The 25,021-nt window shown below is 51.7% G+C and overlaps 1 protein-coding gene across 2 annotated transcripts in view; it reads right to left on the minus strand.

The window, feature by feature from the left end:
* The window catches only part of JPH1 (junctophilin 1), an 86,835-nt gene that overhangs the window by 49,941 nt on the left and 11,873 nt on the right, over positions 1-25,021 (minus strand). The window lies entirely within an intron of this gene.

Raw genomic sequence — 25,021 nt, forward strand, 5'->3', positions numbered from 1 at the left:
TCTGTCAAATAATGGAACAAAGCACATCAACTGCACACACCAAACCCAAGCTTCCTGTAAGAAATCCGCCTCAAGTTCTGGGCAGCCACCCGAACATTGGTGTAATGAGCGCACAGACTGAAGTGCTGCCAAACCAGAAGGACTCTGCCTGCACTCAGTGCACCTGGGTGCTGATGCTAACTCCCAAGACAAGCACTATGTAGCAAAAGCAGGATTAACTGATAGATATAGTTAGTTAGACAAAAATTAATAAAGATCAGGCTTTGCTCGCAGCTATTCAGTTGATGTGGAAAACCAGGTTATAGCTGATGAGATGGAAAGAGCCATCACCATAGCAACAATTTACCACTTAACAATGAAGGGGGAAGGGTGCAGCAGGCTTCTCTGCGTGCACATGTCGACAGGGTTAGCTCACAATTCTCAAGTTCACCCATGGATTGTGTTCTTGCAGCGAGAGAAGCCGTGAAAAGAATCCTCTTAGTTAGCTGTACAGCACTGCCCTCAGCATCACATCCAGCCCTGGTGGCAGCAACAAGGAAGTCAGCAGCAGCAAAAGAAAATAATGATGACTTTAACTGAAATTCCTCCTTGGCAGCATGAGGCAGCACGGAAAAGCTTGTCTTGCCGAGGGATAAAACATCCCAGGGAAGCGATGCCGGCTCGGTAACAGACAGGGCTTGTTTTGAGCAGTGCAACTCAGGGGTTAAAAGAAAGGCCTCAGGGTATGCTCAGCTTACAGCTGTGCCCAGCACCTTAGCTATGACTGCTCTAGGTTAAAAATGTGATTTAAATGGGAGCTCCTAATACTTTGGGAGTTATTTACTGTGTGTCACAGCATGGATCTGTAGAATTAAAACACACTTTTACCTATCTCCCTGCTCACAGCAGCAAAACCATCTCTAACTTCCATAACCTCCAAGCTTCCTTCAGTCATCTATGGTGTTGTCCATGCTGCTCAGGTACACTGAGGAAGAAAAGAGCACGGGGAGGAGCTCGCTGCTCAGCAGCCACCAAGCTGAACAGCATGGCACTGGGGTCCTGAAGTACTGTGTCTGGAGCCCTCAATAGAGTAAGGACCTGATGGAGCAGGTCCAGAGGAGGCCATGAAAATGCTCAGGGGGTTGGAGCAGCTCTGCTACAAGGCCAGGCTGAGGGAGCTGGGGGTGTTCAGCTTGGAGAAGAGAAGGCTCCAGGGAGACCTGAATGCAGCCTTCCAGTACCTGAAGGGGGCTACAGGAAAGGTGAAGAGAGACTGTTTACAAAGGCCTGCAGGGACAGGATGAGGGGCAATGGCTTCAAACCAGAGAAGAGCAGATTTAGATTGGATGTCAGGAACAGGCTCTTCACTATGAGAGTGGTGGAACACCGCAGCAGGTTGCCCGGGGAGGTGGTTGAGGCTCCATCCCTGGAGATATTCAAGGTGAGGCTTGCCAGGGCTCTGGGCAATCTGATCTAGTTGAGGCTGCCTCTGCTGACTGCAGGGGGGCTGGACTGGATGACCTTTGGAGGTGCAGACCATTCCATGATTCTCTGCTTCTTCCCTGGCTGGTGTGGGTGCTCAGCCCTCGAGGCAGGCTCTAAGCTCCTCCACCCACTCGTTGTTTTCTGCAGGGATTTGCACCCCGGCACTGCAGCACGTACACTTTATCCTCAGAGCGCCTTGGTGAAGCTGGGGCAGGGGAAGTGCTCACATGTTACACCGCACAGGCAGCAGGAGCAAAGCAGCACAAAGCTCATCAGTGCTGTGTTTACACAGGAGGAGTGAAAAATCCTCCTGCTTACAATGAGATGCTGATGGACACGTTGGCTACAGCAGGAAGCTTCAGCCTCCGAAAGGAAACCCTCAGAGACATGTTCCAAAAACATTCTCACACCTGGACTGAGCTGACTCTGGGATAATGAGCTTCAGGACATAATTATCAAGAATTTAGGCTCTGAATTCATGCATTCAGACAAGGGTGAGTGGCTTGCGGTCAGCAGACAGAAAACACTGCCGAGGGCAGAATCTGCAGCGCTACACATCCCTTGTGTCTCTGTTGCTAATTAGGACATTGAATGGCCAAGTGTGAGACCTGGACAGTGGGTGCCTGCTCCCAGTGTGAATACCTACTCACAGCATTCCAGGAGAACTGCAGCTGCTGAAGGGAGGAGCTCTTTTGTGCAGATCAGGTGTCACCCTTTTGGTTGAAGGTGGACCACTCTGCTGGCAGGATGATAAAAGCAAGCGGTCCAAAAAAAAATGAAGGAAGAGGGGCATGTGACTCCAGTTTATATCATTTTCCTCTGGGGGAAAACAAAAAACCCAAAGTCCAGAGGAAGCCACTAAGATGAGCAGAGGGCTGGAGCACCTCTGCTCTGAAGACAGGCTGAGAGAGTTGGGGTTATGCAGCCTGGAGAAGGCTCCAGAGAGACCTTAGAGGAGGCTTCCAGTACCTGAAGGAGGTTATAGGATTGCTGGGGAAGGACTTTTGATGTAGGCATGGAGTGACAGGACAAGGGGTAGTGGAAGAAGCTCCACTGAGATGGGACATCAGGAAGAAATGCTTCCCTGAGAGCTTGGTGAGGCACTGGAACGGGCTGCCCAGAGAAGTCGTGGAAGGGTTGAAAGCCAGGTTGGATGAGGCCTTGAGCAACCTGCTCTGGTGGAAAGTGTCACTGCCCATGGCAGGGGGGGTGGAACTAGACGATCTTTAAGGTCTCTTCCAACCCAAATCATTCTGTGATTCAATGAAGTAAAATATCCAGCCCAATGCTGGAACAAACACCCAGGCTCCACACGAACCCAGAGCTGCTGGACACCGACTCCTCTGCGAGGTCACTTCAGCTTTTTGCTTCCCAGCGTATTTTTACTGCACCACTCATCCATTTACTCATCCAAGACAGGTGAGTAAACTAAGGGCAGTGGGAGAAACATTGCCTGCACTGTGTGCCACGATAGAATGAGTGGTTTTAGCTAAAGAGAGGTTTCAGAGGAAGAGTACAGAAGAGTGCAGCTGTGACAGAAGGTTATCCAGGACAGCTGTACCTCAAAAGGATCCAAACCCAAGCAGAAAAGTCTTTTAACATCAGCCATGCTACACAGGCAGCACATCCTGACATTCATTTCCAGGAGCATGCAAATCTGTGCAGACCTGGTTTAATGACTCTGGAGACAGCTTCGGAAAAGTCATGAGAGCTACACCCAAGTACAGCAAAACAGGGAAGGAGGAGTTCTCGAAGCAAGGAGGTGCCAGACTAGTCCTGCTGCTGATCAAAGTGCCTCAAGGAGGCACAAAAAAAGCCAGCAAGCAGTTCTATGACAGGAACATAAAAGAGGATTTCCACAAGCAAAGGGTTTAATGGCTTTCAAAAGCTCAACAAAATGCTACAGGAAAGCAGCCTAGGACAGAGACAGCACAAAGCACTCCCCAGCAGCAGCAGCACGGCTGTGTGACAGCAGCCCAGGGGCAGCAGGGTCAGCGGTGCCCAGGCTGCATCCAAGGAAGCCATCATCTGTCAGGGCACTCAGACTCCAGAGCACTACAGACAGGGCTCTGGCTGCAGCACAGCAGCTGAGATCTCCCACGACAAACACAGCCAGGATGTCAGTGCCTGCAGCCCCTCTCCTGCGCAGGCAGAGCAGAGGCTCAGCACCGCACCTGGCCTCAGGACAGGGCAGGGCCTCACCCAGTGCCGCAGGCAAGCTTCCTGCCTGCTGCCAACAGCCTGCTGCCAGCTGCCTGCCTCTCCATACTCATCACTGAATTGTTTGGGTTGGAAAAGCCCTCCAAGATCATCAAGCCCAACCATCGACCTAACACCACCATGGCCATTAAACCGCATCCTAAAGTGCCATGGACAAACATTTCCCGAACCCTTCCAGGGACGGGGACTCCACCACCTCCCTGGGCAGCCTCTTTCAAACCCTGACCACTCTTGTAGAAAAGAAATTTCCCCTAATCTCCAACCTAAACCTCCCCTGGCACAATCTGAGACCACTTCCTCTCATTCTATCCCCTGGTACTAGCAAGAAGAGACCAACCCCCCCCCTCACTGCAACCTCCTCTCAGGGAGCTGCAGAGAGCAATGAACACAGGCTTCTGCTCCAGCCTGAACACCCCCAGCTCCCTCAGCTGTTCCTCACTGACCTGTTCTCCAGACCCTTCACTAGCTTTGATGCCCTTCTCTGGACACTTGGAAGACAGAGAACAGAACAGCACAGGAAGATGCTTTTCTTGCTGTCTTACTGCTGCTAAGTGACCTTCCTGCCACAGAGTACTGCTGTCTGAACACCCCCATCCCAGGATGGGGACTGCGTCACCGCACACCTGGCAGTGCTGGCTCCTCACCTCAATACTCCACTGGACACACGGAGGCAGTCGGTGCATGAGCCACAGCACACCCACCCTGACGTTTCCCATCAGTTTTATTTCCACCCAGTCAATCCCTACCCACTCTCAGCTGTGTCTGAGAATCCTTGGGAGTCAGGAGTGGGCTGCTGGCAGCAAGACAATCCATCCAGCCCACTGCCAAGCCCTCTTGTTCAAGGACAGCGAGGAGCCAGCTGCAGATGGGCTGAATGGTCACCCCCACTCCTGAGTATATTCTTAACAACTTCTAGCTTTTGCAGGGCCAAGACTTTGGCACTTGATCTTACAGTGACAAAGGTAAGAACTCCAGAGTGAAATACAAGCCTGGAAGATAAATTCCTCTGGCAGATCTTCTTTCCCTCACCCCTTCTCACCCTGCATTTTCACGAAAGGACAAGATACAAAAGAGCAGAAAGATTTAGAGAAACAGGTGCACACCACGGTCCCTACCTCACCAGGCTCTACAAATCAGCTCACAGAAATGAAGAGAGAAGCATAGAATGACAGTGCACCCAGTCTTGCAAAGTGAGTACATTCAGGGGAGCCCAAGCCAGTGTCTCTCCAGTTCCATTGCTTATTTCAAACCTCTACAAATGGAGGTCATCCACCACTCGTGACGGCTGGGAGGAACTACAACAGCCAGGTGAGGAGGTTGGGCTGCACAAAAGAAATCTCACCTCCAGAAATGTTATTTTCTAGGAAAAGCAACAGATTAAACACAGCGAGATCACAAGAAACTTGTGTTGATGTGACATGCCAGGATAGAGGAACAAAACCCTGCAATAACTTGTCAGACATTTCACGAGGCCCAGCACCAAGACAGTGAGAAGAATGCTGTCTAGGTGGTCCTGCAGCTCTTTGTTTTAACCACACAGTAGAACTGAGAATCATAAAGGCTGGAAGGTCATCAAGTCCAACCATCACCCTAACACCACCATGAACATTACATCATGTCCCTTAGTGCCATGGCCACACGTTTACAGAACACCTCCAGGGATGGGGACTCCACCACCTTCCTGGGCAGCCTGTGCCAAAGCCTGACCCCTCTCTTGTAGCAAAGAAATCTTTCCTAGTGTCCAACCTGAACCTCTCCTGGCACAATTTCAGGCCATTCCTTCCTATCCTGTCATTTGTTATTAGGGAGAAGAGACCAGCCCCACCCGGTTCCAACCACTTTTCAGGGAGCTGTAGAACGTTATGTGGTCTCCCCTCAGCCTCCTCTGCTCCAGGCTAAGCAAGCCCAGCTCCCTCAGCTGCTCCTCACCAGCCCTGTTCTCCAGACCCTTCCCCAGCTTCCTTGCCCTTCTCTGGACCTGCTCTAGCACCTCAATGTCCGTCTTAGAGTGAATTGAAGCCAGTACTCACGGTGCTGCCTCACCAGTGCCGAGCACAGGGGTAGAAGTGCTAAAAAGCTCAAGAGACTGAAAGAGTTAAGAGCTGAGGAGCAGTTTACCAATCTGTAGCTCCTACTCAGCAGGACCATCAATATCTTCAATAGCGGCTTACTTGTTGGGCATGAAAGCAAAGCAGCAGCGTGCTGTGTTCACAGGGAGGAAGGCACCTGAGGAGGTGTTTCAAGAGGGGCAGGAAGCGGCTCAGCCGCCCAGGCTGCGTGGAGCGCAGCTGCTGACACCGCACTGCTGCGGAGAGGTCTGCCGCTAAGTATTTGCTTAGCATGTTGTAACCTGAGCAGAGGAGAGAAGCAGTACCCTCAGCATTGGTGCACACAGGCAACCCTCACACAGCTTCCACAGCACAGGAGACAAGAACAGTGCTCTCTTGGGGTGCCCACAGGGGTCCAGAGGAGGCCACAGAGATGATGGGAGGGCTGGAAAACCTCTGCTATGAGGACAGGCTGAGAGAGTTGGGGCTGCTCAGCCTGCAGAAGAAGAAAGCTTTGGGAAGACTGGAGAGCAGCCTTCCAGTACCTGAAGGGAGCTACAGGAGAGCTGGGGAGGGACTTTTACCAAAGGCATGGAGTGACAAGATGAGGATCAATGGCTTCAGACTGGAAGAAGTTGGATTTAGATGAGACATTAGGAAGAAATTCTTCCCTGTGAGGGTGGAAAGGCACTGGAACAAGTTGCCCAGAGATGTGGAGGCTTCAAACCTGGAAGTGTTCAAGGCTGGGCTGGCTGGAGCCCTGATCTATCTTCTCTAGTGGGAGGTGTCTTTGTCAATGGCACAGGGGGTTGAACTCAACCCACCCTGTGAGTCTGCGCTGTTACCATCAGTGCGGGCATCACACTCTGCCAATAGCTCAAACGCCACTTTGCCCAGCAAAGGACTGAAACCTGGAGTTTTGTTTTTCTTCTTTAGTTTTAAGATTAAACCAGTCTTAGATATTTCCAAATCTGCTTGCTTGGCTTTGTAGTCAAAACACTTCTGTTTAGTTCTGAAGCCATTATTAGAAAGCAAACACGGCAGCGTGGGTGGAGCCACCTCAGAGGACTGAGCTGCCTGCTCAGAACCTTCAGTTTTCAGTTAGTGTTCAACCCAAAAAACTGAATACACCTCTAAATCACACCCCTGTTAAGTTTTGTCTCTATCAGTCCTTGATGTACCAAACATCTGCCATGAAACACCTTGAAAGGTGACACGGGATAGAAAAATTAGTATCTAAGTGCAGCCCCTCACCCAACAAAATGCTCTTAAACTTCAGCATGGGCTTGAGGAAACCAGCTCCTGGAAAAAGCTGAGAGTGCTGGCACAGAGACAGCTACCAAAGGGGTTATTCACACCTGCTCTCCTGGCAGGCATCCCCATCAACTGCTCCTCTTTCTGTCTCATCAACAGGGATGGACTGGGAGGACAGGAAGACAGCTCTGTTAAACACACGGCATACACCGATGTCACTGGATTGTGAATTCACAGCAGGGCACTGCAGCCAGGCTGCCGAGCTGAAGAAGATGGATCTCTAAACTGAAATTGCAGGGCTGTTTTTCTTAAGCACTGCACTGGGTATGATGAAAAGGCACTTAGAGAAACAAGCGGCTTTGGAGAAAGCAAATAGCTCCTGCAGGACCAGCATGGGGCTATGGGAAGCACTCTGTGGTATTCTCTTGTGACAGCAAGTGGTGCACAAGAAACTAACATCTTCAGCAATACCCAGTGAGGAGTGCACACAGGTAAGCATTCTTCCCACCACAGAGATGCAAGTCCCCTCCTTGTCCTAACAGGAAAGTCATTTTTGAAGGAAAGAAACCTGACTCTGCAGTCCAAGCTTAAGGAATAGAACAAGTCTAGTGAGGAGGGGCTGAGGGAACTGGGGCGAAGGCTGAAGAGAGCTGCTCTCTACAGCTCCCTGAAAGGAGATGGGGGCAGGTGGGGGTTGGGCTCTTCTCCCTAGTCTCAGGTGATAGGAAGAGAGGAAATGGCCTGAATTTGTGCCAGGGGAGGGTTAGGCTGGATATGAGGATAAGTCCTTTTGCTGCAAGAGTGGTCTGGCCTTGGAACAGGCTGCTCAGGGAGGTTGTGGAGTCCCCATCCCTGGAGATGTTCTACAAACGTGTGGCCACAGCACTTTGGGACATGGTTTAATGGCCATGGTGGTACTGGGTTGAAGGTTGGACTTGATCTTGGTGGTCTTTTCCAACCAAAACAATTCCATGATTCTATTTTATAGCAGGAAGAAAACCCTAAAAACCCAAAGTAAACCTCAAAGCCTTCCCACTGCTCTTGTTGGTGGCAGAGTTACCTGTTCCCTTTCCCTCGGGCTGTGACCGATCTCACTGTTACCAGAAGACTCCTCCCTGAACTGCTAGAGGAGTTCTAGTCTGTGTATGTTTTTGCATACAGTATAATGAAAAGTTCCACAAAATATGAGGTTCCCATCTAACAACCTCTGAACTTCCCAAATGCTCTCAGAAGCTACCTTCCTCTGTGGAAGAGCTTGACAAGGGAGGGGTCGACACTGGCACTGCTGCTGTGAGGACAGGAAGACAGGAACGATGGGACGTGGAAGAATGACAAACCCAAGGCACTGACCTGCCAAAGTGGCATATTGGGTGGCAGGAAGCACCACAGTGAGAAGGCAGAAGTAGGCTGGATCTGGTTTTGCATGAAGAGGTTTGCAATGTCTGCTTTGCATTTACACTAACAGCAGAGTAACTCTGTGCTTTCACCTGCATGCCTGAAGAACAGCTCGGGGTGCACACCTCAGGAGAGATGTGAAAGGATTCCTATGAAAGGACTCAGTCAACAAACAAAAGCAATATGGCTGTCATCCCTCCCTCCCTGCCTGACCTGAGAGGATAGCAGAGGAAAGCAGTCAGGCAGAAGCAGAAGTGCCAGATGTGCTGCAGAGGAGGGCAGGCTAATTCTCGCTGCTGCCTTACATTAGCAGTCAGTATTGATCAAGTTGGGCAACACAGACATCTGCCAATAATTCCAGATCCTTGGCCTTGCAGGTCACAGAATCACAGAGCTGTTTCAGTTGGAAAAGACCTTTAAGATCATCCAGTCCAACCATCAACCCAAAACCACCATAGCCATTAAACCATGCCCCCAGTTGCCATGGCCACACATTTCTTGAACACCTCCAGGGATGGGGACTCCACCACCTCCCTGGGCAGCCTGGGCCAAGGCCTGACCACTCCTGCAGCAAAGAAATTTTTCCCAAGCTCCAACCTAAACCTCCCCTGGTGCAACTTGAGGCCATTTCCTGTTGTCCTGTCGCTTCCTGGGAGAGAAGGCCAACCCCCATCTCGCCCCCATCCTTTTTCTAGGGAGCTGCAGAGAGCCGGAAGGTCTCCCCTGAGCCTTCTTCTCTCCAGACTAAACAACCTCAGATCCCTCAGCTGCTCCTCACCAGACCTGTTCTCCTAGTAGTGGGGTTTAGGGAATAGAAATTCCACCACTTTGTTCATGACTTGTTCAAACTCTTGCACAACACAGGGACAGAAGTCTGACAACCAAAGTCAGTTTCACAGGCAATACTGAGCAATGAGAGCTGGGAGCACTTCCCTCTGCACTGCAGGGAACAGGCAGGGGATGATCCCATTCCCAGAAACGGGAGCTTACCCGCTCACTGGAGTGCCATCAGCCCCTCAGCAAGGAAGGCAAGAGCAGTCAGGGTTTGCTCTCAACTTTATGGATGGTTTCTAGCAGCAACTTTTACTGCCCAGCAGCTCTGTAAGGACACTCCTACAGAGGAAGTTTCCTGGGTCTTATTTCATAGAATCCTAGAATGGGTTGGGTTGGAAGGGACCTTAAAGCTCATCCAGCTCCAACCCCCTGCCATGGGCAGGGACACCTCCCACCAGCACAGGTTGCTCAAGGCCTCATCCAGCCTGGCCTTGAACACCTCCAGGGAGGGGACATCCACAATCTCCCCTGGCAACCTGTGCCAGTGTCTCTCTACCCCCCACACTGTCAAGAGTTTCTTCCTTATCTGCAGCCCCCCTCAGAAGTGGTTTCTGGTTTATTTCTGTGCCCAGCACTGCGTCACTCCAGACTATTTGGTGGCAGAGGCAACAGGAGGGACAGAAAGCTGAGGACCCACATACACTCCTACCCCAACAGGAAGCCATGGGGCTTGCTGAGGGTTTCAGCTCACTTGTGTAGCTGCTGGCACCAGCTGAGTGAACAGCAGAGGTGGAGGGCTGAGTTTGGAGCACAATCAGCAGCGGAGCAGACAATCAGCAGGCAGCCTGTGGGGCGCAGCGAGCCGATGATAGCAGAGCAAGGCTGGGTGGCTGTATCAGCGGCTCTGCTCCTGCCAGGCCTTGATAAGCTCCACTCATGCATCGCCTTATTTAGGCAGAGTCCTCTGCTGACACACCAGGGCTCAGGAACAAGTGCCTGGGAGGTTCCCAGTCAGAAACTGCGAGGCTTCGGCTGCTTGTTTTAATGAAGGACAACAACAACAACACACAGCAGGATGAGGGAGGTGATTTTGCCTCTCCTCTTTGTTCCACTGAGACTCCACCTCGCTCCTGCATCCAGCTCTGGTGCCCCCAACACAAGGACATGAACCTGCTGGAACGGGTCCAGAGAAGGTCACAAAGAAGATCAGAGGGCTGGAGGCATTTAAGAGACATCTGGATGTGGTGCTGAGGGCCATGGCTTAGTACCAGCCTTGGCAGGGTTACATTAATGGCTGGACTTGATGATCTTAAAGGCCTTTTCCAGCCTAAACAACTCTGATTCAGGAGAGCTCCTTTCCCAGGCACCTTTAGCTCCACTTTGTGCTAAGGCAGGACTGAGAAAGGAGGCTTTCCACCAAGGCTAGACCCAACATCTGCTGCCTGCTGAACTACTTCACAGGTCTCATACCCTCAGCATTAGGAGACTGGTCCTGGTTTTTGGAAGGTATTTGGCAGCAGGCTGTTGTAGCACAGAGGCAGTTCAGGAAAGCCTCCTTGCTTTCACTAATGATGCTAATGAACTCATCTATTGCAAATATGTTTTCAACTCAGCTGCCACTCTCAGGACAAATTAGCAGCGCTCACGCTGCTGCAGCGTGCATCTCTGAAGCTTTGTCATCATGTTTCACTCACTGAATTGTAAAATCAAGTAAGCTGTGATGAGTCTCAAGTCATTAACATGAATTAACAAGGTTCTGCTGTATATTATTTCACAGCTACTGCCAGAAAGGGCAGCTCTTGAGTACAGAGGATACACTGAATGTCACCTACTCACCTCCCTTCAGAGCTGTGGTTATATGCTCTGTACTGCACAGTGCCATCAATCATGTTAGCTAAAGCACTCCTTCATATCCTGCTGCTTCTAGTAGAGGCTACAAGGGCTTCACAGCCACAGATGTGCACCAGTACTCATCAGATGTGGTCTTCAGAGCAGGCCAGCTCAGGCAGACTGTGCTTCCCTGCCTGTGTGTGGAGAGGCTGCACAGACTGGGCTCAACACCACAGAATGATAGAATTGGTTAGGCTGGCAAAGCCCTTTGAGATCATCCAGTCCAACCATTCCTTCACTCTACCAAGGGTGGTGCTAAACCACAGCCCTCAGCACCACATCTCTGCCTCTTTGAAACACTGCCAGGGATGGGGACTCAACCACCTTCCTGGGCAGCCTGTGCCAGGGCTTGAGAACCCTTGCAGTCAAGGAGTTTCTTCTAATGGCCAACCTAAACCTCCTATGGTGCAACTTGAGGCCATTCTCTCTCATTCTATCACTTCTTAGTAGGGAGACTAGACCAACCCCCACCTCACTCCAACCCTCCTTCAGGGAGCTGGAGAGTGAGGAGGACACCCCTTAGTCTCCCCCAGGCTAAACAATCCAGTTTCCTCAGCTGCTCCTCACCAGAACTGTTCTCTGGACCCTTTGCCAGCTTTGTTGCCCTTTTCTGGACCTGCTCCAGCACCTGAATGGCCTTCTTGTAGAAGAGGAAGCATATGTGATAGGCAGAGCATGAAGCACTCAACAAGTCTGCTCCAGAGCTAGAAGCTGTGCAGTTGGATCAGCCCAGCACTGAGCTCCTTAGCTCCTGCAGGTAAGAGCTGTGAGAAGCAAGGCTGCTTTTCCACACCACAGTCAAAGTGTGAGGTGGTCACAGCCTCAGACAGAATCTGAGCCTGGACACTCACCACAGCCCTGCTCTCCTGCAGCCCTAATGGAGTGCTCACAGCCATCACTTCTCTAACGTGGTGCCTGCCCAGAATTCAGCTGCTGAAAGGTCACACTGGAGTTTGGGGCATGCCTGGGGAGTAAAGTCAGATAACAAAGATCTGCTGCACACCAGAGCCCCTGGACTAAAGCCCAGGCTGTGGCCTGGGAGCATGGGCAGCTCCCCAGCCCAACTCACCAAAGCCAGGGCTGGCTCAGCTCGAGCAAGACCTGGGGAGAAGCAGCCTCAGTCAGTCAGGGTGCTGCCTGACCTCTGCTGGAGGTGCCAGCAGCCCCCTGCTCTCACAGGGCTGTCTGGCTGCCACCACCACAATCTCACAGCACATTCCACACCTGCTCCTGGAGATCCTTTGGGAACAAGCACAGCAGGGAACCAGCTGTCTGAATGGCTCCAGCACTCCCATCTCCTTGGAAGGTTCTGTTCTGCACAAGCAATAACCCACCCAACACCCTCTGCCACTAGCTAAGTGCCACAAGCAGCTAGCCAGGGACCACAGACCATTAGGGGTGGGAAGGGACCTCGAAAGATCACCTGGTCCAACACCCCGAGGAAGTCCACAGAACCACAGAATGCTTTCAGTTGGAAAAGCCTTTTAAGATCATTGAGTCCAACCATTCTCTAACTCCACCAAGGGTGGGGCTGAGCCATGGCCCTCAGCACCACATCTCTGCCTCCTTGAAACACCTCCAGGGATAGGCATTCAACCACCTCCCCAGGGAGCCTGTGCCAGTCTTTGAGAACCCTTGCAGTTAAGACTTTTCTAATGTCCAATCTAAACCTCCCCTGGTGCAACTTGAAGCCATTTCCTCTCATCCTATCACCTGTCACTAGGTAGAAGAGACCAACTCTCACCTGGCTCCAGCCTCCTCCTTTCAGGGAGTTGTAGAGAGCAATGAGGTCTCCCTCAGCCTCTTCTTCTCCAGGCTAAACACCCCCAGCTCCCTCAGCTGCTTCTCACCAGACCTGTTCTCCAGACCCTCCACCAGCATTGTTGGATTCACTCTTGAAAATCTTTTAGCTCAAAGGACAAAGCAAAAGGGCCACACAGAGCTCTGCAGCTGGCCACTGGGACCAAATCTTCTCTTGCATATGGAAAGAGCTTTCAAGAAAAGATGACTTCTCTTCTTTCACAGCTCTCAGTAGTGGATCTGATCTCAATCACTTCATTAAACAACACAGCCCCACCAAACCACACCACACACCCAAAGGAAACCTCAGCCAGACCACTCAAGAGTGTCCAAAAGCAGGAAGACATCTTACAAAAGCCAACAGTTATCAGAAGGGTTTTGGCAAACCAGGGAAAATGGAGCTGAATCTGAAAGCTGCCAGCTGATCTCTCTTTGCTTGCTGTGCTGGGAAATGCAGCTCTCTGAAGCAGACCACAGCAGGAGACTGGGCACCAACAGCAATCAGCTGGTTACATAATTTGGTGGTTAAGCAAAGATATTTTTAGTGCTTTGCTAATCCACCTAATGCATTTCTTTCCCAGAGAAGAGGATGCAGGAGGCTTAGAGTTGGGTTGACAGGGGCAGACCAGGGGGAGATTGACAAGGAATTCACAAGTACAAAGTACCTGAAGTGCATCTTAATGGCAACCATCCTCAGCAGGGCTGAGCAGGGACCGGGAGACACTTGGGTAGAAACAACTGAAAAGAGCTAAAGTGAAGAGGTAGAACTTCCACAACATGCTTCAAGCAGCAATCTCCTGACGTGAAACAAGCTGGTGACACCCCGAGGGATTTGAGTGCAGGTCATTCCTCAGTGCTACCTGGGAATCCTGAAACCATTTCTAGTGGTTCTGAACAAACAAACCCCCAAAACAACAACAACAAACCCAAACCAAACAAAACCCCACAACAAAACAAACAAGCAAACAAAAACCCAAACCAAACCACCACCCCCACAGAACAACCAGCTTTAGGGGAATGGGCCAAAACATCCAGGCTGGACAGAGAGCAGTGCTGAGGAGAAGGACATGGGGGTGCTGGGAGGTGAGAAGCTCAACATGAGCCAGCAATGGTCACTGCCAGACCAGAAACCAACCCTGGCTGGGGCTGCATCTCCAGCAGCATGGGCAGCAGGTCAAAGGAGAGGACTCTGCCCCTCTGCTCTACTCTCATGAGACCCCACTTGCACTGCTGGGTCCAGCTCTGCAGCCCCACCACAGGAAGGACATGGCAGCGTGAGTGCAGAGGAGACCACAACAGATGAACAGAGGGCTGGAGCACCTCTCCTGTGAAGGCAGCCTGAGAGAGTTGGGGCTGCTCAACCTGGAGAAGGTTCCAGAATGACCTTAGAGCAGCCTTCCAGTACCTGAAGGGGACTACAGGAGAGCTGGAGAGGGGCTATTTGCACAGAGCAACAGGACAAGGGATAATGGCTTCAAGCTCCACTGGAAGAAGCTCCATTTAGATGAGACACTAGGAAGAAACTCTTCCTCACCAGGGTGATACTGTGGTGAGGCACTGCAGCAGGTTGCCCTCCCCAGCCTTCCTGCAGATCCCCTTCAGAGGCTGAAATGCTGCTCTAAGGTCTCCCTGGAGCCTTCTCTTCTCCAGATTGAACAGCTCTAATTCCTTCAGCCCATCTTCACAGGAGAGCTTCTCCAGCCCTCTGATCATCCTGGTGGCACATCTCAGCAACATGGGAACAGGGCAGTAAACCACACCAGAGCCACTCCTTGGAACAGTGAAGAATCTCAAAAGAAAGAACTCTTGAACCCCCCCTGACTGCACCCTGGAACCAACCCCAGTGGGCTTCACTGCTGAGGAGGAGTCCTCCTTACCCTGTGCAAAGTTTCATGGATGAGCAGATGGAGCTGGTGAGCACAAAATGCTCATTTCCTCAGCTGACTTGCACCTAAGCAAGTAACATTTCCATCTCCCTTGAAGCTTTTTACTTGCAAAATGAGACAATTTAGTGTCAAAGGACAAAATGCAATATGCAAGGCAAAGCCAATAAAGGGTTTCAGACTCAAGCTGCTGGTGTCTCAGGGCTGTACATTTACAGTGAGTGCACCACAGCAGATAATCCAAGAGGCAGCCCTCACTGAGATCACAGAATCATAGAATGGTTTGGGCTGGAAGGGACCTCCAAAGGTCATTTTGTCCAACTCCCTTGCAGTCAGCAGGGACATCTTCCACTAGATCAAGTTGCTCAGAGTCTTGTCGAGCCTCACCTTGAATATCTCCAGGGATGAGGCCTCAACCAGCTCCCTGGGCAACCTGTCCCAGTGTTCCACCAGCCTCATGATGCAGAACTTGTTCCTAACATCCAAGCTAAATCTCCCACTCTTTGATTTCAAACCATTGCCCCTTGTCCTGTAACTGCAGGCCTTTGGGAACAGTCCCTCTGCAGCCTTCCTGTAGCCCCTTCAGGTACTGGAAGGCTGCTGTTAGGTCACACTGGAGCCTTCTCTTCTCCAGGCTGAACAACCCCAGCTCCCTCAGCTGCTCCTCACCAGACCTGTTCTTCACATCCTTCCCCACCTTCATCACCCTTCTCTGGACCTGCTACAGCACCTCAAGGTTTTTGTAGTGAGAGCCCCAAGCCTGAACCCATGACTCAAGGTGGGGCCTCACCAGTGCTGAGTTGGTCCTGCTGGTCACACTGTTTATGATCCAGGCCTAGATGCTGTGGCCTTCTTGACTCCCTGGGCACACACTGGCTCATCTTCAGCCAGCTGCCACTCAAAGCGTGCAAGGCAGAACAACCCTGACTCCATAAACAAAGTATCTTTGAGGGGATCTCAGGAATGAGCTCTTGGGAGCCTACATCTGTAGAGCAGAGCTGCAAAAAATCTAAGGAGGACAAGAATCATCAACAGGTTGTTTCAGATGCAAATATTTACATGGGCTTGAGGGAAGTTCATAAGGAAAAAATTTCTGCTGGCCACAAAGAGACTGCAGCTCTGCCCTGTCACAGAGCCAGAGCAGGGACCTGGGGGAAAGGAGGAGCAGAAGAGAGAAAGCAGCACAAACTGAGCAGTCATAGAATAGAGAAATGGCTGAATGGGCAGGAAAATGAGCACAAGTGCCATGGACCCCTGCTCTGTCAGCACTCACACCAACAGCTTCACTCACTGAGCCACTCCAGCTGCCAGAAATTCATCAATTACTATTTGGGAAACACAGAATTAGAGCAACTCTGTGAAAAGATGACCTGGCTAATACAAACACAGAGTGAGGCTGGCTGTGCTCCAGAAGTGCCTTTCAGAAAAGTCCAAATATATCCCTGTTCTCAGAGCTGGCAGGAGGTCATCTCACCAGAAAGTTAAATACTTCAGGCTCTCCTGAATCTCTGCCTGAGGGACACCTCAGAGTCACTTTGCAGATTTTCAGCCCTGTAATCAAACATGGAGCAAAGAAATCTGTGTAATGATGCTCCTACAGTTTGGCTGTCTCCAACAAATGCAGTATTCATTCCTCAGCCAGAGACAGAGGAACACTCCTAGACCATGTCCTTTTAGCAACCAGCTGGTTGTGAAAGACATTGAGGTGCTAGAGTGTGGTCAGAGAAGGGCAAGGAAGCTGGGGAAGGGTCTGGAGAATAGGGCTGGGGAGGAGCAGCTGAGGGAACCAGGAGTCTGGAGAAGAGGAGGCTGAGGGAGACCTCATTGCTCTCTACAGCTCCCTGAGAGGAGTTGCAGTGAGGTGGGGGGGGGGCTCTGCTCCCTGGTAGCAGGTGATAGAAGGAGAGGAAATGGCCTGAAACTGTGCCAGGGGAGGCTCAGGTTGGAGATGAGGAAAAATTTCTTTGCTGCAAGAATTGTCAGGCCTTGGAACAGGCTGCCCAGGGAGGTGGTGGAGTCACCCTTCCTCAAGCTATTCAAGATGTGTGGACACTGGAATGGCTTGTCCAGAGAACCTGTGAATGCCTCATCCCTGGAAGTGTTCAAGACCAGGCAGGATAAGGCTTCAAGCAACCTGGTCTAGTGGGAGGTGTCCCTAGCCATGGCGGAGGGGTGGGAGCTGGATCTGTGCCTTCCAACTGAAGCCATTCTGTGATTCGTTGTATGACCTGGCAGCTGGGGAGGGACACCATGATGGTGCTGGCTTGAAGGATGGCCTCGATGGTCTGTGAGGGCTTGTCCAACCACAACAGTTCCACGATTCTCTGACCTGCCCTGCTGAAGCCGGTGGTGCAACTGCCACAGGACCCAAGGAACACAGGGATTCATAATTCACACCCAAATTACTGTCCATAGTAGCTCAAGACTCCTGAAACTTTACCCCAGCTGTTACTGCTTCTCTTCAAACTGACTCTGCAGGAGAATGGGTCCAGGTGCTTTGGTTGCGAAGCCCAGGCAGCCCCTTGGGCCCCGGCAAGCAGCCCCTTGGGCCCCGGCGGGCAGCCCCTTGGACCACGGCGGGCAGCCCCTTGGACCCCGGCGGGCAGCCCCTTGGACCACGGCAAGCAGCCCCTTGGACCACGGCAGGCAGCCCCTTGGGCCACGGCAGGCAGCCCCTTGGGCCCCGGCGGGCAGCCCCTTGGACCCCGGCGGGCAGCCCCTTGGACCACGGCAAGCAGCCCCTTGGACCACGGCAAGCAGCCCCTTGGACCACGGCAAGCAGCCCCTTGGACCACGGCAGGCAGCCCCTTGGGCCACGGCAGGCAGCCCCTTGGGCCACGGCAAGCAGCCCCTTGGGCCACGGCAAGCAGCCCCTTGGGCCACGGCAGGCAGCCCCTTGGGCCACGGCAGGCAGCCCCTTGGGCCCCGGCGGGCAGCCCCTTGGGCCACGGCAAGCAGCCCCTTGGGCCACGGCAAGCAGCCCCTTGGGCCACGGCGGGCAGCCCCTTGGGCCACGGCGGGCAGCCCCTTGGACCACGGCGGGCAGCCCCTTGGACCACGGCGGGCAGCCCCTTGGACCCCAGCAGGCAGCCCCTTGGGCCACGGCGGGCAGCCCCTTGGGCCACGGCGGGCAGCCCCTTGGGCCACGGCGGGCAGCCCCTTGGGCCACGGCGGGCAGCCCCGGACAAGCCCTCAGGCTTCGGTGGATCCTGTTCCAAACACAATGTTCATATCTCAGCTATAATAAGCAAAGCATCTCAGAGGCGTGTGAGGCCCTGGTCTCCAAGTGCCCAGTCCAGCTTCTGGAGTCAAGTGAGGCTGGCAGGAGGAGCTCAGGCAGCTGGGCAGGCCGGGAGCGGCACAGGTCGCTGGGTGCCGCCGGGAAGCGCCTGGCAGCTGCCACCGGTGCGGACACAAACCCTGCCGCCACGTGCAGGGAGCGCCAGCTGGCCCTGGAAGTCACACTGTGTCCAGGGCCAGCTGAGAGCACTGGTCACACAAGGCAATAAACTCAGCTCTCCAGGTCAAGAAGGACAAGGAACTACTGGAGAGTGTCCAGCAGGGAGCCACTGAGGTGATGAGGGGACTGGAACATTATGAGGAGAGGCTGAGCCCTGGGGCTGCTTGCCCTGGAGGAGACTGAGGGAGGATCTCATTAGTGCTGATCATTATCTGAAGGGTGAGTGTCAGGAGGATGGAGCCAGGCTCTGCTCAGTGGTCTCCCGTGACAGGACAAAGGGTGATGGGCACAGACTGGAGCACAGGAGTTTGCATGTGAACATAAGGAACAAATCCTCCACTGTGAGGGTGGCAGAGCCCTGGAGCAGGCTGCCCTGAGAGGTTATGGAGTCCTTGTCTCTGGAGAGATGCCAAATCCTCCTGGATGTGTTCCTGTGTGATTTCCTCTAGGTGACCCTGCTCTGGCAGAGGGGTTGGGCTCTGATCTTCAGAGGTGCCTTCCAAGCCCTACCAGTGAAACAATGCAACTGGCTACTACTAGTAGCAGCAGGAGGCTACTACTGAAAGTACTGCTCAGTACTCCTTCCTGTCAGCTCTGCACACTTTACAGACCCCCAGAAGGGCAGCACAGGATACACAAACTTACTCCTGATGAATGCTGTCCCAAATCCAAGCACTGGCACCACACATATCTGCTGCCAGTGCTCTGGGGGCAGCCATCCTGGGGCAGAAGCTGGTGCTGCTCAGTGACTTGAAGCCCAGTGCCCAGGCTGAGGCAGGGCCAACACCAGGCCTGACCTCAGGATAAATCAGCTCTCTAAATCATCCTCATCATCAAAGATAAAACAATCCAGCTTGTGGTTCCAGGAGGCCACTCTGCCAGCAAGGGAGAGCAGGGACCCAAGAAAGTCCAGGCTATGGTAGCACCTCATGCCCAAACAAACCCCAAATCATTGTCCTGGGTATCTGATACCAAATGAATACTCCTGCCCCTTCCTCCTGGAGCCCCTCCACCAACATCTTCACAGCTGCACAGAGCAGAGCAGGCTGCTCATGGCAGAGGATCACAAGAAGGATTTCATCTGCTTCAGTTAAAGAAATAAAGGCTGCCACTAAGCCACAGAGAGCAACTGTGGCCTTGGACACAAACATGTCAAAACCAAAACTGAGCTGGCTCCCAAAGGTGCTCTGAAAAAGAAATCCCTGCAGGAAAGGCACCACTTCATCCCTTCCCAGTGCTCTCTTCAGAGGTCTCCCTGAGCAGGAGCTAGCTAGTCCCTGAGCACAGGCAGTGCACTGACAAGGAGGAGCTGCCCTGCCTCAGGACTCACAAGACGTTTCACTGCTCCCTTGATGACAGCTCTTTCCCCAGCCTGCTGCCAGGTCCTTCTCTCTGCTGGGCACTGCCACTCTCCCAGCCTCCCAGGTCTCCAGCAGGGTACTTTGTTTGTGCAGCTCCTGACACAAAGGCAGCATTATGCTTCAGCAGCCCTCAGGTGCTCAGGTAATGAGAGCCCATCCCAATATTGCTTGTGAGGTGGTCAAAGCTCCTCACAGTGGCTTACACCTGCACACCTCACTGACAGCTCAGAGCTCTGCAGTAAGTAAAAGTGGTCAGCTATTGGCAGGGGTAAGAATCAGTGTTCTGTTTGATGGACTGAAAGCTCACTGTCACATCAGGAAAACAGCAACAAGGAAATGGTCTTCTTGTTCTCCCTTTCATCCACACATGATCTTCTGAGTCCTGTTTCTTAAAGTACTTTCATCTTAAAATCATAGAAACATTTCTGGAAAAGCCCTTTAAGATCATCCAGGCCAACCACTCTCTAACTCTGCCCAGGCTGGGGCTAAACCATGGTGCTCAGCACCACAGCTCTGCCTCTCTGAAACACCTCCAGGGATGGGGGTTCAGCCACCTCCCTGGGCAGCCTGTGCCAGTGCTTGAGAACTCTTTCAACCAAGAAGTTTCTTCTCAGACCAAAGCTTAACCTCCCCTGGTGCAACTTGAGGCCATTTCCTCTTGTTACTAGGGAGAAGAGACCAACCCCACCTCACTCCAGCCTCCTTTCAGGGAGCTGTAGGGAGCAATGGTGTCTCCCCCACAGCCTCCTTTTTCTCCAGGCTGAACAACCTCAGTTTCCTCAGCCCTTCCTCACCAGACCTCTTTTGGATCTTGTCCCTTTGCATAGTGTTCCTGCTTGGAGACTCAGCACTTAAAAGAGTTTGTAGTTGAGGATTAGTTATAAAACACCTGTAGGGAGGGAAAATCCCCACAGGCCTGGCTCCCAGAGCTCAAGTCTGAAGCTCTACTGAAGGAACCTGGTCTGTGATGGATGTGTGCAAACAAACAGCATTCCCTCTGCTCCCAGTGCTGCAGGTTTACTGATGGGACCAAGGCATTCCAACAGCCAGAGACACCAAGTATGAGAAGGTGAGTTTGTGTTCAAATCCTGAACATGAGCTCCTAACACATGATGGTTGGCACAGACTGCATTGGGACCCTCAAAGGCATCTTGTCCAACCCTCCTGTAGTCAGCAGGGACACCTCCAACTAGAGCAGGCTGCACAGGGACACAGCAAGTCAGAGCTTTAATGTCTCCAGGGATAGGACCTCAACCACCTCTGTGAGCAGCCTGTCACAGTATTTCACCACTCTCACTGCTGTGACATCCTCCTGATGTCCAAAGTAAATCTACTCTGCTCCAGTTTCAAACCACTGCCCCTTATCCTGTCAGCACAGGTTCTTCTAACAGTCCCTCCCCAGCCTTCCTGTAGGTCCCCTTCAGATACTGAAATGAAGCTCTAAGGTCTGCCTGGAGCCTTCTCTTCCCCAGGCTGAACAGCCTCAATTCTTCCAGCCTGTCTTCACAGCAGAGGTTACCCCAGACTAGGTGCAGGACTGTGGACTTTGACAAACTGAGCCTCACAAAATTCTCCTCAGCCCACCTCTCCAGCCTGCCCAGGGCCCTCTGGATGGCACCCATTCAGTCCTTCAGTCTTATCAACCACACCACTTGGCTTGGTATCATCTGCAAAGTTGCTGAGGGTGCCTCAGCCTTGCTGTCTATAGCACTGGTGGAGAAAGTGAACAGCACTGCTGCTGGCACAGAGCCCTGAAGGACACCGCTTGTCACCTGCCTCCATCTGGACATGGAGCCCTCTGAAGTGCTGAGGGAGGCTAAGTTAATACTGAACAGATATGAAACACAGTAGTGAAACATACATGCTCTAATGAGAGGCAGTGATGTTCATAGCAAGAATGAAGAGCGCCAGTGCAACTCCAGTTCACACCAGACTGCACGTGGACCTTGCCTCTGCACCAGACACAAGGCTGCCATGGACAAGGAACCAAAATGCCTCCAGTGAGAATGATCTGGTATCCCAAAACAAGTTTGACTCTTGGCTGAATGGGCACTAGGGGCTTTTTAACACCTTCCAAAGGGCTCTTACAAATGGTCATCTTCCAGCCTTGGAAGCATTTCACATGTGATTGGAATAAGCACATGCCAGAAGGCAGCTGTGTCCTGGGCTGCATCGAGAGGAGTGTGGACAGCAGGGCAAGGGAGAGGATTCTGCCCCTTGACTGTGCCAGATTGGAGGAGGCCTTGGGTTGAGAGGTGTCCCTGCCCATGGTGGGGACGTTGAAGTAGATGATCTCTGAGGTCCCTTCCAGCCTAAGTCATTCTGTGAATTGATTATGAATTTCTGGAGGGCAGCTTTTCCTTTTAGCCACCCAAGAATGAGTGTGGAGTCCACCTGACTGCTTGGAGCACCAGTGGAGGAAAGATAACTTTTGACTTAATCCCTGCCTGTCACAATGAGGTTTTCTTTTGTTTTAAAAACCAAAAAGCTTTCTAATATTTTTAAAAGGGAAAAGACACAGACCATACTTCTGAGACTCTTCAAATTCTCATGCTTTCCCATTTGTGCCTTAATATTTTGCCTTAAAACTAGTCCAAGTCCTGGCACACTTGAATGGAGGCTGTTAAACTGAGCTGTCATTTTACAAGAGTTTTTATTCACTGCTCATTTATAATCTGCTTTGGATATAGCCCTGGGTAGCTGTAGAGCAGCTTCACAGGATTCTGTGATCTGCTGGCTGCTGAGAACTGCTGTTATTTTAGCTAAAGCACCTCAGCCCAAATGGCTCCAAAGCCCAAAGGCTGAGCCAGGAGAGCCAACTTCCATTCAGGCTCAGAGGAGCAACATTTAACCCAAATGGCAGGTTTTCCTTTAAATAAAAGAAGCCCACGTGGGTTATTAAGGAGGACTTTTAGACATAAAAAGACATCAGAAATACAAAGCAAAACAGTGGTGGGTCTTGTTGATGACTGTGTAGACATCTGTCACAAGTCAAACCAGCAGCCAAACCTGCCCTGGCCAGCAGGGAGCTATGAAGGGGAGAATGGCCTGGTTTCAGTTGGCTGAGCACACACATTGGGAATAAACAATGCAGGAAGAAGAGCAGCATCCGACTCAGAGCTGTGTGTAAAAGGAAGGGATCAGGCTGAGAGTCAAGGTTTCCAGCTCTTTGGAAGGGTCATTCAGTGTTTTCAGGGGTGAGGACATGTCATACAGGAGGTTTGAGGTTATGTCACCTAGGCAGACCCACCTCTGTATGAGACATCAGAGAAGCAAAGACAAACAATCCTCCTGGACCTGTTGGTGTGGCAGTGGACCACAATCCTCACTCTCATCTCAGACATTGCAGTCATGCTGTCTGAGATATACTCAGAGATGCATAGAATGGCTTAGGTTGCAGGGGGCCCTGAAGATCATCCAGTTCCAGCCCCCTGTCACAGGCAGGGACACCTTCCACTACACCAGACTGCTCAGGGCCTCATCCAGTCTGGCCTTGAACACCTCCAGGGAGGGGGCATCCACAGCCTCCCTGGGCAGCCTGTTCCAGTGTCTCACTACCCTCAGTCTAAAGAACTTCTTCCTCACCTCCAGTCCAAATCTCCCTTACTGAAGCTTCAATCCATTCTCTCTCCTCCTATCACTACAAGCTCCTTGGTGCACACTGTGCCACAGCCTTGCTGCTGCTCCATGCCAAAGGCAGCTCTGAAGCCTGGGAAGAGCAGGGCAGTGGCCCCTTAGGAGGTGAGCCCAGCACCCCTCCAGAAGCACAGCTCATGTCATCTATGCCTGTTGTTGCTGAACAAGCCCTGAAGCCTCTTTGCCTTTGACTCAGTGCCAGCACACTCAGTACAAAGGCTGCTAAAAGAGGTGAAACCTAAATGTGCCCTCTTGCTATCCTTGCTGGTAGTCATGGGAGTGTTTCAGAGTGATTCTGAGCTGGAGAACCAAAGCCAATACCCATGGTCACACCTGCACAACTGATGCCTTCTGCTGCTGCACTCTCGAGCACATCTTTCCAAGAAGTGAATGTTGTTCTCATGGACTGCTCCAGAAGAGCCAAGCTGAACTCTGTCATTCACCTCAAACTGAAGGGAAGGAGCAGCCAACAAAGCACTTCAGAGCCACATCCCTTCTAAAAGAGGAAATGCAGGCACTGTAACCTGAACAGACCAGACCACAGCTGCCTTGCATGCATGTATAGCTACCTTCTAGTTACTCAGGATCACAGAACATAGAATTGGTTCAGTTAGAAAAGACCTCTAGGATCATCCAACCCAACACCATCATGGCATTAAACCATGTCCCTAAGTGCCATGGCCACAGGTTTCTTGAACACCTCCAGGGCTGGTGACTCCACCACCTCCCTGGGCAGCCTGCTCCAATCCCTGACACTCTTGCAGCAGAAAAATCTTTCCTAATCTCCAACCTAAACCTCCCCTGGCACAATTTCAGGCCACTTCTTCTCATTCTATCACCTGATACTATAGAGAAGTGACCAATCCCCTCCTCACTCCAACCTCCTTCCAGGGAGCTGCAGAGAGCCATGAAAGTCTTCCCTCAGTCTTCTTTTCTCCAGTCTAAACAGCCCCAGTTCCCTCAGCCATTCCAGTGCTCAGGAAGGTTAACAACATGCTAAATTCTTCATGTCTGTCTCTCAGGTCCTTTTTGCTATGAGCGATCCATGTATCAAAGCTTTCCCACTTGGGCAGTTCTCTGCAGCTCCCACCCTGAGTCAGGAATCAGTTGTCCAGCTCTGAGTGTAAGGGGACATCCTCTTTCTAAACCAGGATTTTCTTTCATGCACACTTCTGGGCTCTTGTTTTGGTCTCTAGACTATTTCAAGAGAAGCCTGCCTAAGGAAACAAAGTAAAAACCAACAGCAGAGTAACTGCCACACAAACTTATTGGAAGGCATTAAAAATGAAACAGCTTTTTAAGAGCCCTCAGGTTTAACAGCAAAACCCACCAAAATTGTCTGAACTGATTTAATTTGCAACAGTTTCAACTCAGACATCTTGGCTTGGTTGTTGGGTAGGAGCTCAAGGTGAAAATGACACTCTCTTTTGACCCACCCATTACAGATTCTTGCTCACTTCTCTCATTTCAAACACTTGGCAGAGGGTGGGATGAAGATGGCCATGAAGTAGTGGTCGTAAGATCCAGACCAGTTGAGACTGCAGAGGGTGCACACTCGAAAGTGTTCTTTCAGCAGATACTACCCTGAACTGAATCAACAGCCTCTGAGCAGAGGAACCCTGACCATTTTGCCCTTTCTCATACCACAGTGTCTCAGATAACCAGATGCATCTCAGTATCAAACGGGCCACTTCAGCGAGTCTTAGATGCTACCCAAGAACCACATCAACACAAGAAACACAATGCTGATGGGAAGAGTTTCACTCCTCACCCCACACCCCTCAAATCACTCTCCACATTTCCTCCCTAGTTTTCTTTTCCAAGCAGGTTTGAAGG

Source organism: Melanerpes formicivorus, unplaced genomic scaffold, assembly GCF_026170545.1.
Source record: "Melanerpes formicivorus ecotype bairdi unplaced genomic scaffold, bMelFor1.0.p_v2 SCAF_94, whole genome shotgun sequence".
In the NCBI taxonomy this organism is placed as follows: Eukaryota; Metazoa; Chordata; class Aves; order Piciformes; family Picidae; genus Melanerpes; species Melanerpes formicivorus.